A 19,936-nucleotide genomic window follows, 5' to 3' on the forward strand; every position below is an offset into this window, starting at 1 on the left:
TGAACTTTTTATTTAATAGCTAATTAAATGGTAACAGATGATAAACATGCACACCAAATACATTAAAACAGGTCTCTAGCGGACTGACAACAATATGGCTCCTTGTTACAAAAGGCATGGAGAGGGCGAGAGAGAGAGAGAGGGACAGAGACACTTAACGTTGGTACATTGAGAAACCACTCTCACTTACAGTTAATTCCATACTTTGCACACAAACCGCCACCCACTTGGAGTAAGAAATAATGTATGTATTTATGTGAATCGCTCCTGAAGATGCTTCTTTGAATATAGGCTAGCAAGCCGTGTCGATGGTTCCCAGTGGCGTGATGAGAGTAGCCTAATACGATGTTTGAACAGAGTAGTAGAATAATCAGCCGTACCAGTGACTGTCTGGGAGGTGAGTTTATCATCTCTACCTCGTGTTGAGATTCAAAGGTCATACCACTTTAAACATGCAGCGGCAGGTTAACGCTTTTCTGGTCTGATGTTTTTTCTTAACCCATCATTTTGTACAGTGTGTTCAAAAGGGGTGGTTCCGTCAGGCTGACAGGCTCTCTGACCTCACTCAGGGGCGTGACTTGTCACTGTGCAAAGCTTATGTAAAACAATTATCTCTTATAGCTTCAGAAATCACATTTCTCTCTTAACAAAAACACTTTAATTATTTTTCATATTTTATGCACAACGCATAGGATGGACACTTCATACATGTAGTGGGCATTCTTTCCAAGTTACAGAATTTATTACATTTTTAATGACATCACAAAATAACCCAAAAATTGCATTAGTGTTCTATAGGTCGCCTCTGACCCTTCCCCGCGTTCTATGTTAGAAATATTGTTCCTGTAAAAGTGTTAGAGTTTCAGCGGGAAGTCTCCTGAAACAAAGGCACATTCCTTTGGAGAGGGAGGCCTGAATCTTCTCCTTTTGATTTACAACAGGACGTGAGCTGTTAATCCCCACTAGTTCCCTCCTCCCCCCTCCGAGAGGGGGTCTGGTTGAAGATATTCATTGCAAACCTGATCAGACCTATTTGGTATCTCGTGGAAAAGTCATGACACACAGCTTTAGATCCTCATCTCATCCTGGGTTCTTATAGCAGGAACTAGATAGAAATTAGGCTAATGAGACAGAGATTACCACTGGTTAGACGACAAATCAATTGACAGATAATCTGGAATTTGAGTTTGAAGACAATTTCTCAGTCAGGTCCATTTTTTTTAAGCAATAACAGTCCAGACACCCTAGCCATTTTCCCTGAGCAGAATGTAAACAATCACCTAATTATTTGCGTATTTCCAAAGATGCTATAACCACCATGTCAGGCATCTGCCTCCAAAATGGTTCTTAATTTATTTGATCTCCCAGCTCTAAGCCTGCATGATTAAGCCTATGAGACAATTAGAACTGAGAGAGTGAATTAATTGTTGCTGGAACGTAGGCATGTGCCTGACATTTTAAATCCTCAAGAAACTGTTTATTTTACCCGCACCATTATCTAACACATGTCTGTACGGTAAACTGTCATCTATTATAATGTCTACTTACAAAGCAGTAATACCATGTTTGCAGACTGAAAACAATTCTAGGATTTCATTTGACCATCAGAGCTGCTCTCTGAACATCAGTCAGACTTACTTACAGAAAACATATTTAAGAGTTTCATATACAGTGCCTTGCGAAAGTATTCGGCCCCCTTGAACTTTGCGACCTTTTGCCACATTTCAGGCTTCAAACATAAAGATATAAAACTGTATTTTTTTGTGAAGAATCAACAACAAGTGGGACACAATCATGAAGTGGAACGACATTTATTGGATATTTCAAACTTTTTTAACAAATCAAAAACTGAAAAATTGGGTGTGCAAAATTATTCAGCCCCCTTAAGTTAATACTTTGTAGCGCCACCTTTTGCTGCGATTACAGCTGTAAGTCGCTTGGGGTATGTCTCTATCAGTTTTGCACATCGAGAGACTGACATTTTTTCCCATTCCTCCTTGCAAAACAGCTCGAGCTCAGTGAGGTTGGATGGAGAGCATTTGTGAACAGCAGTTTTCAGTTCTTTCCACAGATTCTCGATTGGATTCAGGTCTGGACTTTGACTTGGCCATTCTAACACCTGGATATGTTTATTTTTGAACCATTCCATTGTAGATTTTGCTTTATGTTTTGGATCATTGTCTTGTTGGAAGACAAGACAAATCTCCGTCCCAGTCTCAGGTCTTTTGCAGACTCCATCAGGTTTTCTTCCAGAATGGTCCTGTATTTGGCTCCATCCATCTTCCCATCAATTTTAACCATCTTCCCTGTCCCTGCTGAAGAAAAGCAGGCCCAAACCATGATGCTGCCACCACCATGTTTGACAGTGGGGATGGTGTGTTCAGCTGTGTTGCTTTTACGCCAAACATAACGTTTTGCATTGTTGCCAAAAAGTTCAATTTTGGTTTTATCTGACCAGAGCACCTTCTTCCACATGTTTGGTGTGTCTCGCTTTTAACGGACCTCTGAGACTTTCACAGTGCAGGTGCATTTATACGGAGACTTGATTACACACAGGTGGATTGTATTTATCATCATTAGTCATTTAGGTCAACATTGGATCATTCAGAGATCCTCACTGAACTTCTGGAGAGAGTTTGCTGCACTGAAAGTAAAGGGGCTGAATAATTTTGCACGCCCAATTTTTCATTTTTTGATTTGTTAAAAAAGCTTGAAATATCCAATAAATGTCGTTCCACTTCATGATTGTGTCCCACTTGTTGTTGATTCTTCACAAAAAAATGCAGTTTTATATCTTTATGTTTGAAGCCTGAAATGTGGCAAAAGGTCGCAAAGTTCAAGGGGGCCGAATACTTTCGCAAGGCACTGTACTTGTCATTTGTTTTTTTATTTTTTTTTATTTAACTAGGCAAGTCAGTTAAGAACAAATTCTTATTTTCAATGACAGCCTAGGAACTGCCTGTTCAGGGGCAGAACGACAGATTAGTACCTTGTCAGCTCGGGGTTTGAACTTGCAACCTTCCGGTTCCTAGTCCAACTCTCTAACCACTAGGCTACCCTGCCGCCCCGTTATCACCAACAGTATCTGTAGTTGGTTGGCTTTAGCTACACCATATACTGTATACAAAAGTATATGGACATCCATTCAAATTGGGGCTTCCGAGTGGCACAGCCATCTAAGGCACTGCATCTCAGTGTTAGAGGCATCACTGCAGACACCCTAGGTTCAAATACAGGCTATATCACAACCGGCCGTGATTGGGAGTCCCATAGGGCAGCGCACAATTGGCACAGCATCGTCCAGATTTGCCCAGTGAAGGCCATCATTGTAAATCAGAAGTTGTTATTAACTGACTTGCCTAGTTAAATAAAAAACATTTGTGGATTTGGCTATTTCAGCCACACCTGTTGGTGACCAGTGTATAGCATTTAGCACATAGCCATGCCATCTTCATTGGCAAACATTGGCAGTAGAATGGCCTTACTGAAGAGCTCAGTGTCTTTCAACATGGCACCATCATACGATATCACCTTTCCAACAAGTCAGTTAGTCAAATGTCTGCGCTGCTAGAGCTGACCCAGTCAACTGTAAGTGCTTTTAATGTGAAGTGGTAACGTCTAGAAGCAACAACGGCTCAGCTGCGAAGTGGTAGGCCACATAAGCTCACAGAACAGGACTGCCGATTTGCTGAAACGCGTATCCCATAAAATTAATCTGTCGTCGGTTGCAACACTCACTACCAAATTCCAAACTGTCTCTGGAAACAACGTTAGCACAATAACTGTTGATCGGGAGCTTCATGAAATTAGTTTAAATGGCTGAGACGCCACACACAATCCTAAAACCACCATCAACTCGAATCAAATTTTATTGGTCACATACACATGGTTAGCAGATGTTAATGCGAGAGTAGCGAAATGCTTGTGCTTCTTGTTTCGACCATGCAGTAATATCTAACAAGTAACCTAACAATTTCACAACAACAAAGGAATTAATAAGAATATGTACACATAAATAAATGTGTACACATAAATAAATGGACGAGCGATGGCCGAACGGCAGAGGCAAGATGCAGTAGATGGTATAGAGTACAGTTTACATATGAGATGATAAATGTAGGGTATATAAACATTGTAGAAGGTGGCATTGTTTAAAGTGACTAGTGATACATGTATTACATCCAATTTGTAATTATTAAAGTGGCTAGAAATTTGAGTCAGTATTTTGGCAGCAACCACTCAATGTTAGCGTTGGCTGTTTAACAGTCTGATGGCCATGAGATAGAAGCTGTTTTTCAGACTCTCGGTCCCGGCTTTGATACACCTGTACTGACCTCGCCTTCTGGATGATAGCGAGGTGAACAGACAGTGGCTCGGGTGGTTGTTGTCCTTGATGATCTTTTTGGCCTTCCTGTGACATCGGGTGGTGTAGGTATCCTGGAGGGCAGGTAGTTTGCCCCCAGTGATGCCTTGTGCAGACCTCTTTAACCTCTGGAGAGCCTTACGGTTATAGGCGGAGTAGTTGCCGTACCAGGCGGTGATACAGCCCGATAGGATGCTCTCGATTGGTGACAAGCCGAATTTCTTCAGCCTCCTGAGGTTGAAGAGGCGCTGTTGTGACTCCTTCACCACACTGTCTGTGTGGGTGGACAATTTCAGTTTGTCCGTGATGTGTACGCCGAGGAACTTAAAACTTTCCACCTTTTCCACTACTGTCGCGTTGATGTGGATGGGGGGTGCTCCCTCTGCTGTTTCATGAAGTCCACGATCATGTCCTTTGTTTTGTTGACGTTGAGTGTGAGGTTATTTTCCTGACACCACACACCGAGGGCCCTCCCCTCCTCCCTCACCTCCTCCCTGTAGGCCCTCATCGTTGCATATAATCAAGCCTACCACTGTTGTGTTGTCTGCAAACTTGATGATTGAGTTGGAGGCGTGCATGGCCACGCAGCCATGGGTGAACAGGGGAGTACAGGAGAGGGCTGAGAACGCACCCTTGTAGGGCCCTAGTGTTGAGGATCAGCGGGGAGGAGATGTTTCCTACCCTCACCACCTGGGGACGTCCTGTCAAAAATTCCAGGACCCAGCTGCACAGGACGGGGTCGAGACCCAGGGTTTCGAGCTTAATGATGAGTTTGGAGGGTGCTATGGTGTTAAATGCTGAGCTGTAGTCGAAACACAGCATTCGTACAAAGGCATTCCTCTTGTCCAGCTGGGTTAGGGCAGTGTGCAGTGTGATTGTGATTACGTCGCCTGTGGACCTTTTGGGGCGGTAAGCAAATTGGAGTGGGTCTAGGGTGTCAGGTAGGGTGGTGATATGATCCTTGACTAGTCTCTCAAGCACTTCATGATGACGGAACTGAGTGCTACAGGGCGATAGTAATTTCGCTCAGTGATCTTATCTTTCTTTGGAAGAGGAACAATGGTGGCCCTCTTGAAGCATGTGGGAACAGGTGACTGGGATAGGGATTGATTCAATATGTATGTGAACACACCAGCCAGCTGGCCTGCGCATGCTCTGAGTAGACGGCTAGGGATGCCGCCTGGGCTGGCAGCCTTGCGAGGGTTAACTCGATTCAATGTTTTACTCACGTTGGCTGCTGTGAAGGAGAGCTCGCAAGTTTTGGTAGCGGGCAGTGTCGGTGGCACTGTATTGTCTTCAAAGCGAGCAAAGAAGTTGTTTAGTTTGTCTGGGAGCAAGACATCAGGGTCCGCAATGGGGCTGATTTTCTTTTTGTAGTGCGTGATTGACTGTAGACCCTGCCACATACCTCTCGTGTCTGAGCTGCTGAATTGCGATTCTACTTTGTCTCGATAGTGATGCTTAGCTTGTTTGATTGCCTTGAGGAGGGAATAGCTACACTGTTTGTATTCGGTCATGTTTCATGTCACCTTGCCCGGATTAAAAGCAGTGCTTCACGCTTTCAGTTTTGCGCGAATGCTGCCCTCAATCAAAGGTTTCTGGTTGGGGAAGGTTTTAATATTTGCCGTGGATACAACATCCCCGATGCACTTGCTAATAAACTCGCTCACCGAATCAGCGTATATATCAATGTTGTTGTTCGACGCTATCCAGAATATATCCCAGTCCACGTGATCGAAGCAATCTTGAATCATGGAATCAGATTGGTCGGACCTGCGTTGAACAGACTAGGGCATTTCCTGTTTTAGTGTCTGTCTGTAGTCTGGGAGCAACAAAATGGAGTCGTGGTCAGATTTGCCAAATGGATAGCGAGGAATGTCAAGTTTTGGCTGGAGTGGTGTAAAGCTTGCCTCCACTGGACTCTGGAGCAGTGGAAACCCGTTCTTTGGAGTGATGAATCCCACTTCACCATCTGGCAGTCCGACGTACAAATCTTGGTTTTGCGGATGCCAGGGGAACGCTATCTGCCAGAATACATAGGAAACTTTTGTAAAGTTTGGTGAAGGAGGAATAATGCTATGGGGCTGTTTTCCATGGTCTGGGCTTGACCCCTTAGTTCCAGTGATGGGAAATCTCAATTCTGTGCTTCCAACTTTGTGGAATCAGTTTGGGGAAGGCCCTTTACTGTTTTAGCATGAGAATATCCCCATGCACAAGGCAAATCTACGAAGCTTTATGGAATTGTTTTAAGAAGGCCATAACAAGGATACTTTTGCTATTTGATTTTGAATTGTAAGACCCCTTGACGTATCAAAAGAAATATCAAGTATATGATAGTCCCCCCCCACCAAGTAAAATCTAAAGAAAGTTTGTTCTGAGAGATGTAAGAAAGATCAGGAAACATTTTTTAATTTATTTTACATGTATTTAACTCCTTATTTTTGGAACTAAACAGTCTGAATATAAGGGAAATCTTAACGCTACAGCATACAATGACATTCTAGATGATTATGCACTTCCAACTTTACTGTTTCAGCTTGACAATGCCTGTATGCACAAAGTGAGGTCCATACAGAAATTGTTTGTAGAGATCGGTGTGGAAGAACTTGACTGGCCTGCACAGAGCTCTGACCTCAACCCCATCGAATACCTTTAGTATGAATTAGAATGCCGACTGCGAGCCAGGTCTAATCGCCCCAACATCAGTGCCCAACCTCACTAATGCAATTGTGGCTGAATGGAAACAAGTCCCCTCAGCAATGTTCCAACATCTAGCGGAAAGCCGTCCTAGAAGAGTGGAGGCTGTTATAGCAGAAAAGGGGGGGACCAACTCCACGAGATGTTCAACGAGCAGGTGTCCACATACTTTTGATCATGTCGTTTATGTAAGTGATTAGAACATGACAGTATGTTCATGATAGATGACTCCCTCTTCCTAAAGTACAGTAGCACAATCAATCATTCTGTCCTGACTTTAATGGTAAAAGAGTGCTATAGTTTGTGTTGAAAAGGATAAATTAGGTATCAAGAGGACTTGAACACTGACTTTCCGTACAGCACTTTGAGATATCAGCTGATGTACGAAGGGCTATATAAATACGTTTGATTTGATTTGAACATGCGTTCACAATTCCGAACCAACTCCATCATAGCACGACATTCGGAACCGTTGGATACTCAAATGAACAGGAAATGCCCCAATCCACGACGACATGGCTCTTTAAAACTTCTTAGAGCTACCCCCCTACTTTTTTCAATTTCCGCCTGAAGACATACCCAAATCTAACTGACTGTAGCTCAGGCACAGAACCAAGGATATGCATTTTCTTGATACCATTTGAAAGAAAACACTCTGAAGTTTGTGTAAATGTGAATTGAATGTAGGAGAATATAAAACAATAGATCTGGTGTAGATAATACAACGAAAAAAAACATATGTTTTTTATTTATTTTTTATTTTTATGTTGTATATCTTTAAAATGAACAAGATAAAACAAACATTCAGATGGGATGATGGGGACAATTTCAGTCAAAAACATAAGAGGGCAACAGTACTTGTGCAAAGTTTCAGAATGATAACTTCCAAAATGAGTGTTCTACATGACATTTATCATGAAGTCACCCAGGTGTCCCACACAAGTAACCCAAATGTACACAAGTGGCCAAATTGGTGAAGGTATACATTTTGAAACAAATAACTATATACAAAATGCCAAAATGGTATTCTAACACACACACCCTAAAAAATGTAGAAAAAATATGGAAAAAAAATATGAAGAAAAAATTATATAAATTTACAAAATAACATGGGTAACTATTTACACACTTCCAATATTTGGAAGACCCTCAGTCCTCTATCAAATCAAATGTATTTATATAACCCTTCGTACATCAGCTAATATCTTAAAGTGCTGTACAGAAACCCAGCCTAAAACCCCAAACAGCAAGCAATGAAGGTGTAGAAGCACGATGGCTAGGAAAAACTCCCTAGAAAGGCCAGAACTTAGGAAGAAACCTAGAGAGGAACCAAGCTATGAGGGGTGGCCAGTCCTCTTCTAGCTGTGCCGGGTGGAGATTATAACAGAACATGGCCAAGATGTTCAAATGTTCATAAATGACCAGCAGAATCAAATAATAATAATCACAGTAGTTGTCGAGGGTGCAACAGGTCAGCACCTCAGGAGTAAATGTCAGTTGGCTTTTCATAGCCGATCATTAAGAGTATCTCTACCGCTCCTGCTGTCTCTAGAGAGTTGAAAACAGAAGGTCTGGGACAGGTAGCACGTCCGGTGAACAGGTCAGGGTTCCATAGCCGCAGGCAGAACAGTTGAAACTGGAGCAGCAGCTCGACCAGGTGGACGGGGGACAGCAAGGAGTCCTCATGCCAGGTAGTCCTGGGGCATGATCCTGGGGCTCAGGTCCTCTGAGATAGAAAGAAAGAGAGAATTACAGAGCGCATACTTAAATTCACACAGGAATCCGGATAAAACAGGAGAAATACTCCAGATGTAACAAACTGACCCTAGCCCCCCGACACATAAACTACTGCAGCATAAATACTGGAGGCTGAGACAGCAGGAGTCAGGAGACACTGTGTCCCCATCCAATGATAACCCCGGACAGGGCCAAACAGGCAGGATATAACCCCACCCACTTTGCCAAAGCACAGTGGGATATCTTCAACCACCAACTTACCATCCTGAGACAAGGCCGAGTGTAGCCCCAAGGCCGAGTTTTACCCTTAAGACAACACTAGGGTTAGCCATTTTTACAGTAATTTTCTTAATGGGTGCATGCTTATTAGTGACTTGAATAAGCGATTTCATAAATGTGTCAAGTGCAGCGTCTGGTTACTCCTAACATACCACAGACCAGTAAATATTCTTTAAGTCATCAACATAATAAATCACTACAAAACGTATTGCATGACCTCTTATACAATGTATTAGGCCCAGCCTTTGGAACTTTGGCTTTCCGAGAAATCCTATGGATTTGGATACTGCTTTAAAGCAAATTTCTGCACCATTAATAAAGATATGATCAATACATATTGATAAATTAATTCCTGTACTGTTTGTAACTACCCTGGTAGGTTGACTGATTACAGGCAGGCACTGGTTACAGTTTGAAGCTTTTTCTTGAGTGGGCAGCTTTATGAAATCCAGTCAATATTTAAATCACCAAGAAAATATACCTCTCTGATATCACATACAAGCATTTCACACGTGTTATCCAGATACTGACTGTTAGCAGTTGGTCTATAGCAGCTTCCTACAATAATGGGCTTTAGGTGAGGCAGATGAGCCAGTAGCCATATTACTTCAATAGTATTTAACATGAGATCCTCTATAAGCTTTACAGGAATGTGGTTCTGAATATAGACCTGTCACGGCCATTGTTGGTGGAAGAAGGTGAGGACCAATGCGCAGCGTGGTAAGTGTCCATGTTAGATTTATTCGATAACTGAACACTGAACAAAAACACTAAAAATGACAAAACGAACAGTCCTGAACGGTGAAGCAAAACACAGAACAGAAAATAATCACCCACAACTCAAGGGTGAAAACAGGCTACCTAAGTATGGTTCTCAATCAGGGACAATGATTGACAGCTGCCTCTGATTGAGAACCATACCAGGCCAAACACAGAAATCCCAAATCATAGAAAAAATAGCATAGTCTGTCCACACCAACTCACGCCCTGACCATACTAAAACAAAGATAAACCAACGGAACTAAGGTCAGAATGTGACAAGACCGCAACACCGCCCTCAATGGCATTTCTGTCTTTTCGGTAGATGTTATTACCGTGTATTGCTACCACTATATCACCAAAGTAAGTGAGTTTTCAGAGACAGTCATAATATGAATGTCATCAGTTGCAAGCAAGTTATTGACTTTATGAATCTTGTTTCTTAGGCTACATATGTTAATATGGGCTATTTCAAGCACTTTTCTGAGTTGCTTGATTGTTTTGAATGCTTCCTGGAAAGCTTATCAGAAAGAAGTAGACTTGCTCATGTTATTTATATTATCCCGCCACGGGGAGGGATCCTTGCAGAGTCCCAGTAAGTCGGCTGTGGAGAGCAGTAACACTTCCACCAGACCAGAGCGGCGTCCGGTTTCTGGGGCAGAAGAAAAATAAAAAGTTGCTAGGCGTGGATTCCCCCAGTAGCTTGTGTAGGTTCTCTACTTGTTTGCTAAGAGTAGCCACTTCGCCCCTGTAGTCCTTTGCAAATAAACAGTTGCTACATTGAAAGACTGGGCGGTCCACATTGTCCCGGAAAAAAACTAAATAAAGACAACTCCTGCAGCATTGAAAACATTCAATAGCGACCTCCATTTGAGTCTGCCGGCTAGCTAGGCTAGCTGGGATTCCATGACTCTCTCTTTACACGAAAATCTCAACTAAGTGAACAATAAGAGCTCACACAAAATGAACAATTTGACAATCGGAAAAAATATATGTCCTCCTTAAAATCCTCTCACAGCTGTAAGCACGAAAGCAACGCCTTTGCGCGTACTGTTGGTAGCAGCATCGGCTAACTTTGGTAGCTATACAATGCAGTTCGAGCCATGTCAGGTTGCAGGGACAAAAGCAGCAGGGACAATCAGCGTGGGACACCTCACTGGTCCCAGCCACAAGGGCTAATCGTGTCGCGGGCTGTGTTCAAATTGTTTGTGGATAACCCTCATAGTTTGATAGTGATGGTGACCAGCTAGGCTAATAGCTAGCTTCGGTAAACTACTTCAGACTTTTTGGTCTGATCCCCGAACAGATAGTAACGGTCTCAGCAACTAAGGCCAACAGAGCTGTGGGATTCAAAATCAAAAAGTATATACATCAAACTTTGCGTGACAAGCCTATAGCGTCATCTGCAGAGAAGAACGGGAGAAACTCCTCAAATACAGTTGTGCCAAGCTTATACGTTGTACCCAAGAAGACTCAGGTCTGTAATTGCTGCCAAAGGTGCTTCAACAAAGTACTGAGTAAAGTAGAAGAATACTTACGTAATAATGATAGACGTTTTTATTTTATTTGTATAAATGTGTTCAAATGTTGCTTTGTCATTATGGGTTATTGTGTGTTGATTTATGAGGGGAGAAAAACAATGTAATTCATTTTAGAATAAGGCTGTAACGTAACAAAATGTGGAAAAAGTCAAGGGGTCTGAATACTTTCCTAATGGACCGTATCTGTAACTGAGAGATACACTACACTACATGTAAGCTGTAAAGTCTTGTGTCTGAAATGTCTTTTTCATTATGTGTCGGACCCCAGTAAGATTAGCTGTCACCATTGGCGTCGGCTAATGGAGATCCTAGTAAAACAATTGAAATGTTTTAACCATGTATTGAGGCCCAACAGGGTTTGTTTTACATGTACTTTGTTTACAAACATTGGAGTAATATAAACATACTGTACATTTTGTGTTCTGGTGGAGTGTGACAGTTGAACTAAGTTAAAGGAGGCATTTATAAGTTCGATTTTTCAAGAATCAATGATACATATAATTGTTTTGAGTCCAACAATGTATGTAGCCATCTGAAAATTGACTCAATAGGGGGTAACAGCCAGGCTACACTGTTGACAAATTTACAAAAGGCTCAAATTGTGTTTATTTCAACGACAGAGAAGCAAATACCCTCATGTCAGACTGGCCTGTCAAAAAAAAATTAATTGTGAGGAAAACACAGCGTAAAACAAGGCGTTCTCAGTAAAATAAACAACATGTTGTATAAATGGAAAAAGCTCCTCTGAGGTTGCTTACTTTGGCACTGCGTTATTGGAACGCAGTGCGACCAGAGAATAATGTCCTGGATGCCAGTGTGGCAGCTTTAAAAAAAAACCTGCCGTGCTAGTGATGGCTCTGGCGTGTTTAGGCCAAGTAAATCCTTAATTTTTTGACAGTCCAGTCTGACCTGAGTTATGGAGGTTGGATGATTAACAGAACATGTCACCGAAATCAAAAGGTAGGAGAAGATGAAGGAAATGCGGTAGGGGTTGTCTGTAGAAGCATTTAGTGGAGGATTTACTTGGCCTAAACACGCCAGAGCAGTCACTAGCACGGCAGGTTTTTTTTTAAAGCTGCCACACTGGCATCCAGGACGTTATTCTCTGGTCGCACTGCGTTCCAATAACGCAGTGCCAAAGTAAGCAACCTCAGAGGAGCTTTTTCCATTTATACAATCCCATTTACCTCAGCGGGAGCCACATCCACTGCTGGCACTCCTTTCAATCTAATCCAAACAAAGAGTCTTAGTAATACCTCATCCAAATCTGTTAGGATTTGATTCCTATGGGAAAGAGTCTTAGTAATGCCTCATCCAAATCTGTTAGGATTTGATTCCTATGGGAAGGCGAAGACACAATAAAAAGTCAAGAGGGCTAATGACTCTCCTGAATAATGGTGAGAGTGGGCAATTTGATACAAAGTTTTCAGAGAGAGGACTCAGAGCCTAGTTTATTGTGAATATAATCAGGCAGCACTGCTTTGGCTGTTAAAAAATAATTAAGTGAAACTCAGTTAATGGGCATTGTCATGCAAATTCTGGCGAGATGTATTGTTGTCTTTGCGAACACATGTTTTAATGTAATTAAAGGTAACTCTAGGTTGTTGATCTGTTGCATTTGAAAGAGAAACTTATTGTGGGAAGCTTGTGGAAGGCTACCCGAAAGGTTTGACCCAATGTAAACAGTTTAAAGGCAATGCTACCAAATACTAATTGAGTGTAAGTAAACTTCCGACCCACTGGGAATGTGATGAAAGAAGTAAAAGCTGAAATAAATCATTCTCTCTACTATTATTCTGACATTTCACATTCTTAAAATAAAGTGGTGATTCTAACTGACCTAAGACAGGGAATTTTTACTAGGAGTAAATCTCAGGAATTGTGAACAACTGAGTTTAAATGTATTTGTTTAAGGTGTATGTAAACTTCCGACTTCAAATGTAAACAAGAACTGAGGTCAGTTCCAGAATTGGTGGCAAATAATAAGTTAGTTCTAAATATTTCAAATGCTAAAAGCATTGTATTTGGGACAAATCATTCACTAAACCCTTAACCCCAACTAAATAATGTGAATAATGAATAATGTGGAATTTGAGCAAGTTGAGGAGACTTAACTGCTGGAACTGTAAACAGACAAACACTCGCACAGACACACGCACACATACACATGATAACATACAGACTATACACACATGTACACATGTATTCTATGTTGTACCTCACCAGGATACCACATTTCCATGAAGAACATCCAAAATGTTTTCAGTTTAAATAAGTGAATGATTTGCCAAAGTACATCCCCAGCTCTATGTGCTGTCTTACATGCCAAGCCGCATTAACATCAAATATGTCACCCCATTGAATTACACTGGGAGTGTTTGTCAAACAGCGTCGCTTTTTAGTATGCTCTGTGCAGGCATACTGTGGGCTCATCAGTACCAAAGCAGGGACATTAGGCCTCGGTAACTGATGCAATATATTTGCTCTGGTTAATTGGATTTTTGTTTACGCAAGTGGCCATAACGCATTCTTAGCAACTCAGACTCCTACGTAAGCATGTTGATTTAAACCACTTCACATCCAGACACTATTTGCCTCACCAAAACAAGTGGGTTCAATGAGCGAAACTGGCCTGAATCACCCGGTAAAGAGTATGATATCTCACTAATCTCTTTTACCTCTATGTGACGTACCTTGACACCTGTTAAAGCCCAGAGCTATCATGTGCTTCACCTCCTTAATTTCTAAATTCAACACAATTCCACTAAGTATTTGTTCAAGAGAAACACTCCTGGGACGGTGTTCCTTTGCACTTTTAAAGAGTCTTTGATTTCCACAATGCAAAAATGATGATAATCATTCTTAAAACGCAAGGTTCTCTTGGTCTGCCACTTCCCTACGCTTTGCAAAGCTCAGATGAAGGCACAGGAATAAACCGTTTGGTTATATGCAACCAAGGTGAGCAGTATTATAGGTACGGTACACCTGATTGACTTTTATACAGTCAAGTCATTCAGCAGACACACTTATCCAGAGGAACTGGCAGTAGTGAGTACATCTGTTTTTGTATTGGTCCCCTGTGTGAATTGAACCCACAACCCTGGTGTTGAAAGCATCATGGTCTACCGACTGAGTCACACAAGAGGGTGCAGAGCTTTCTAGTTTGTCCTGAAGTCTCACGCCATAAACTAATCCATGCAGTTGATCAATATGAAATGTCTGCTGCAGGCAGCTTGTTTTCATGTTGTTGATTCCACTGAAATATATTCTGTTAGATTGTCATAACCGACAAGGTAATGTGTGATAAACACATCATGAAATACTTTTGATTAAATGGACCAACTGCTTGAGTCACAGAGCGGGTTGCAACGAGCAAACAAGTAATTCTACCCTGCACAATCTCTATCTAAAAGATGCAGGTGACTGCCATCTTAACTGCGTTTAGTTCAAGTTGTATTGCCACTCGCACAAGTACAGTGAAATGCTTAACTTGCAAGCTCTAACCAAGAGTGCAGTAATCAATATCAAAATAGTATATCTTTTTTTTGTTGTAAATGGAGTGATTATGGAGTGATGGTTCCATTTCCTTTTATAGGAAGGGTCTTGTGTGTATAGCTCTTGAAAGACACTGGTGCGAGAAAATTTAGGCAATGTGAAGCTGCTACAGTACTGGGTGAATCAAGTTTATAGATTTTTCCTTAGTAGCACGCAACAAACCCCCTGTCTCTGCACGTAGCCGGTCACCTCTGGACGTAGCTGGTCACCTCTGGACGTAGCCGGTCAACTCTGGACGTAGCCAGTCAACTCTGGACGTAGCTGGTCACCTCTGCACGTAGCCGGTCACCTCTGGACGTAGCCGGTCACCTCTGGACGTAGCTGGTCACCTCTGGACGTAGCCGGTCACCTCTGGACGTAGCTGGTCACCACTGGACGTAGCCGGTCAACTCTGGACGTAGCCAGTCAACTCTGGACGTAGCTGGTCACCTCTGCACGTAGCCGGTCACCTCTGGACGTAGCCGGTCACCTCTGGACGTAGCTGGTCACCTCTGGACGTAGCCGGTCAACTCTGGACGTAGCTGGTCACCTCTGGACGTAGCTGGTCACCTCTGGACGTAGCTGGTTACCTCTGGACGTAGCCGGTCAACTCTGGACGTAGCTGGTCACCTCTGGACGTAGCTGGTCAACTCTGGACGTAGCCGGTCACCTCTGGACGTAGCTGGTCACCTCTGGACGTAGCCGGTCAACTCTGGACGTAGCCGGTCACCTCTGGACGTAGCTGGTCACCTCTGGACGTAGCCGGTCACCTCTGGACGTAGCCGGTCACCTGTTAATACAGGACTAGTAAAGGTCTGTTAATACAGCACTAGTAAAGGTCTGTAAATACAGGACTAGTAATACAGGACTAGTAAAGGTGTGTTAATACAGGACTAGTAAAGGTATGTTAATACAGGACTAGTAATACAGGACTAGTAAAGGTCTGTTAATACAGGACTAGTAAAGGTCTGTTAATACAGGACTAGTAATACAGGACTAGTAAAGGTCTGTTAATACAGGAGTAGTAAAGGTCTGTTAATACAGGACTAGTAAAGGCCTGTTAATACAGGACTAGTAAAGGTCTGTTAATACAGGACTAGTAAAACAGGACTAGTAAAGGTGTGTTAATACAGGACTAGTAAAGGTATGTTAATACAGGACTAGTAATACTGGACTAGTAAAGGTCTGTTAATACAGGACTAGTAAAGGTCTGTTAAAGGACTAGTAACACAGGACTAGTAAAGGTCTGTTAATACAGGACTAGTAAAGGTCTGTTAATACAGGACTAGTAAAGGCCTGTTAATACAGGACTAGTAAAGGTCTGTTAATACAGGACTAGTAATACAGGACTAGTAATACAGGACTAGTAATACAGGACTAGTAATACAGGACTAGTAAAGGTCTGTTAATTCAGGACTAGTAAAGGTCTGTTAATACAGGACTAGTAAAGGTCTGTTAATACAGGACTAGTAATACAGGACTAGTAATACAGGACTAGTAATACAGGACTAGTAATACAGGACTAGTAAAGGTCTGTTAATACAGGACTAGTAAAGGTCTGTTAATACAGGACTAGCAATACAGGACTAGTAAAGGTCTGTTAATACAGGCCTAGTAAAGGTCTGTTAATACAGGACTAGTAATACAGGACTAGTAAAGGTCTGTTAATACAGGACTAGTAAAGGCCCAGTGTTACAGATGTCTATATAGGTCTGTTAATACAGGACTAGTAAAGGTCTGTTAATACAGGACTAGTAAAGGTCTGTTAATACAGGACTAGTAAAGGTCTGTTAATACAGGACTAGCAATACAGGACTAGTAAAGGTCTGTTAATACAGGACTAGTAAAGGTCTGTTAATACAGGACTAGTAATACAGGACTAGTAAAGGTCTGTTAATACAGGCCTAGTAAAGGTCTGTTAATACAGGACTAGTAATACAGGACTAGTAAAGGTCTGTTAATACAGGCCTAGTAAAGGTCTGTTAATACAGGACTAGTAATACAGGACTAGTAAAGGTCTGTTAATACAGGACTAGTAAAGGCCCAGTGTTACAGATGTCTATATAGGTCTGTTAATACAGGACTAGTAAAGGTCTGTTAATACAGGACTTGTAAATGTCTGTTAATACAGGACTAGTAAAGGTCTGTTAATACAGGACTAGTAAAGGTCTGTTAATACAGGACTAGTAAAGGTCTGTTAATACAGGACTAGTAAAGGTCTGTTAATACAGGACTAGTAAAGGTCTGTTAATAAAGGACTAGTAAAGGTCTGTTAATACAGGACTAGTAAAGGTCTGTTAATACAGGATTAGTAAAGGTCTGTTAATACAGGACTAGTAATACAGGACTAGTAAAGGTCTGTTAATACAGGACTAGTAAAGGTCTGTTAATACAGGACTAGTAAAGGTCTGTTAATACAGGACTAGTAAAGGTCTGTTAATAAGGGACTAGTAATACAGGACTAGTAAAGGTCTGTTAATACAGGACTAGTAAAGGTCTGTTAATACAGGACTAGTAAAGGTCTGTTAATACAGGACTAGTAAAGGTCTGTTAATACAGGACTAGTAATACAGGACTAGTAAAGGTCTGTTAATACAGGACTAGTAAAGGTCTGTTAATACAGGACTAGTAATACAGGACTAGTAAAGGTCTGTTAATACAGGACTAGTAAAGGCCCAGTGTTACAGATGTCTATATAGGTCTGTTAATACAGGACTAGTAAAGGCCCAGTGCATTACTTTGGTGAGATTTTCATAATTATATTTATTTGTATTTATTTGTTTGTCAAGGGATGCTGCAGCATATCCCTGTTTCTTTGTGTTCTGAAACGTAGCCCTGTTTCTTTGTGTTCTGAAACGTAGCCCTGTTTCTTTGTGTTCTGAAACGTAGCCCTGTTTCTTTGTGTTCTGGAACGTTGCCCTGTTTCTTTGTGTTCTGGAACGTTGCCCTGTTTCTTTGTGTTCTGGAACGTTGCCCTGTTTCTTTGTGTTCTGGAACGTATCCCTGTTTCTCTGTGTTTTGGAACGTAGCCCTGATTCTTTGTGTTCTGAAACGTATCCCTGATTCTTTGTGTTCTGGAACGTTGCCCTGTTTCTTTGTGTTCTGGAACGTTGCCCTGTTTCTTTGTGTTCTGGAACGTAGCCCTGATTCTTTGTGTTCTGGAACGTTGCCCTGTTTCTTTGTGTTCTGGAACGTAGCCCTGTCTTTCATTTTTGTTAATTGATTTCACCTGACAAATGACCGACAAATGACCATGTGCACCTCATTTAATTGGACCTAGTAGCTTAGTAAATAATTCATATGTTTTGCAATATCATAGGCAGTGCTTCATAATACTGGAATCCAGTCGAATATAACTGAACAGTTAATCTTTTCGATTTTAGTCATTTATTTTATCTGGTGCAATTTAGGGTTTGCTCAGGGGCATATTGAGACATTTTTTCACCAAGTCAGCTCTGGGATTCAAACCAGCAACCTTTCGGCCAGTTGCCTAACACTCTGAACCGTTATGCTACCTGACACTTTTACATTGAAGCAGGCCTTAGTAAACTGCTATAAGTACTGTAAATGCATTTTTTTATTTAAAAACATTACCTGCCAGAATTCGCAGGTGGTCCATATTTAGGTTGGGGGGAAAAGTTGATGCGAAACATTGTTGATTTCAAACATCCTGCTGACAGGTCCCAAACCATTTGCCATTGTTTTCTTGTTCAGAAACTGACAGTCCTTTTCCAGATACAGCATAAATGACTGCTAAAGATAACATCCTGCCAACAGAGTAAATAGACCGGTAAGGTTAGCTTCTGTCAAATATTTGACAGTATGGGTAGGCTACAGTATTGCTGTGTGATAGGAGCACAACATCATTGTCCATCATTGCCTATACCAAGGCAGGAGTTAGAAACCCAATAATCTGTTGACAAACTAACACTGAGTCTTTTGCATGTCGTGGCCTAATGCCTATAGTTCCAAACTATACAGCATATAGAGGGCGTCACCATGGAAGGTGAATGAAGGGCGTTTTCCAGGCAGAGTTTTAACACTCTTTCACGTGAGCACAGTTTTACTAAAGGTCTGCTTTATAAAGGGAAAAAAGAATGGCGTGAGGCAAGTTTATAAATCTCAATATTTTGTACGTGCTTTGACTTTGTATAAATGGCGTGGGCAGAAATGTAGTGTGAAATTTATGCAACGGTTATAAATGAGGACTCTGGGCTTTCTGAATGAGATTCCATTTTTAGAAAGCTTGAAAGGGGCTTGGCCCTAAAGACATTCTACAGAACAGAGTGAAAATTACTAAAACAAAAGCTGCACTGTTTTTGTATGTAAACCTCTTTTCCTCGAAGGCATTTAAAAACGCAGACAAAACGGAGGGGGAGGGGCAACATGGTTGAAGCAACAAAATGGAAAACCATTATTTTCCTTGTTTATTAACAAACCATATTTATTTCTGAAGTACTTAACAGATGTTACGCGGTCATGCCCATCAACGAAGGGGGGACCTTATGTGTCCAAAGTGATACGCAGGTTTGAAGAAAATTTGGTTGGAGAGAAAAATGTAATTTACTTAAACGTTGATGTGAAAGTGACACCTTTTTAGAGACGTCTAACTAACTAATATTACTGACCTCGGCTACTGATCCTACTTTGCCATTTTGCCTAACGACACGTTCAGACCTTTATGTACAGCAAAGAAGACACACAGGCTCCTTGTTCGACAAAATAATTGATTGGCTTCATTACTTGAAAAAGAAGTAGAGCTTTTTTTTTTCATAAAGGTCATTGATTAAAAAAAGAGCGGTACTAAAACCTCAAACTGATAAATGATCAGCGGCTAATCTACCCGAGCCCTTCCCGAATCAAACTAGCGGGGAGGTAGATATAAAAAAAAATAACTGATTATGAATTATATATAAAAAAGAAACATTCATTATCTCCCCTTGTTCTTTGATAAGTTCACAAGGGATCTTGTTAGTCTGAGCAGACCAGTTCATTACATATTCAGTGCACGTTGAAGGTGGGCTTC

Source organism: Oncorhynchus clarkii, chromosome 11, assembly GCF_045791955.1.
Source record: "Oncorhynchus clarkii lewisi isolate Uvic-CL-2024 chromosome 11, UVic_Ocla_1.0, whole genome shotgun sequence".
Lineage (NCBI taxonomy): Eukaryota > Metazoa > Chordata > Actinopteri > Salmoniformes > Salmonidae > Oncorhynchus > Oncorhynchus clarkii.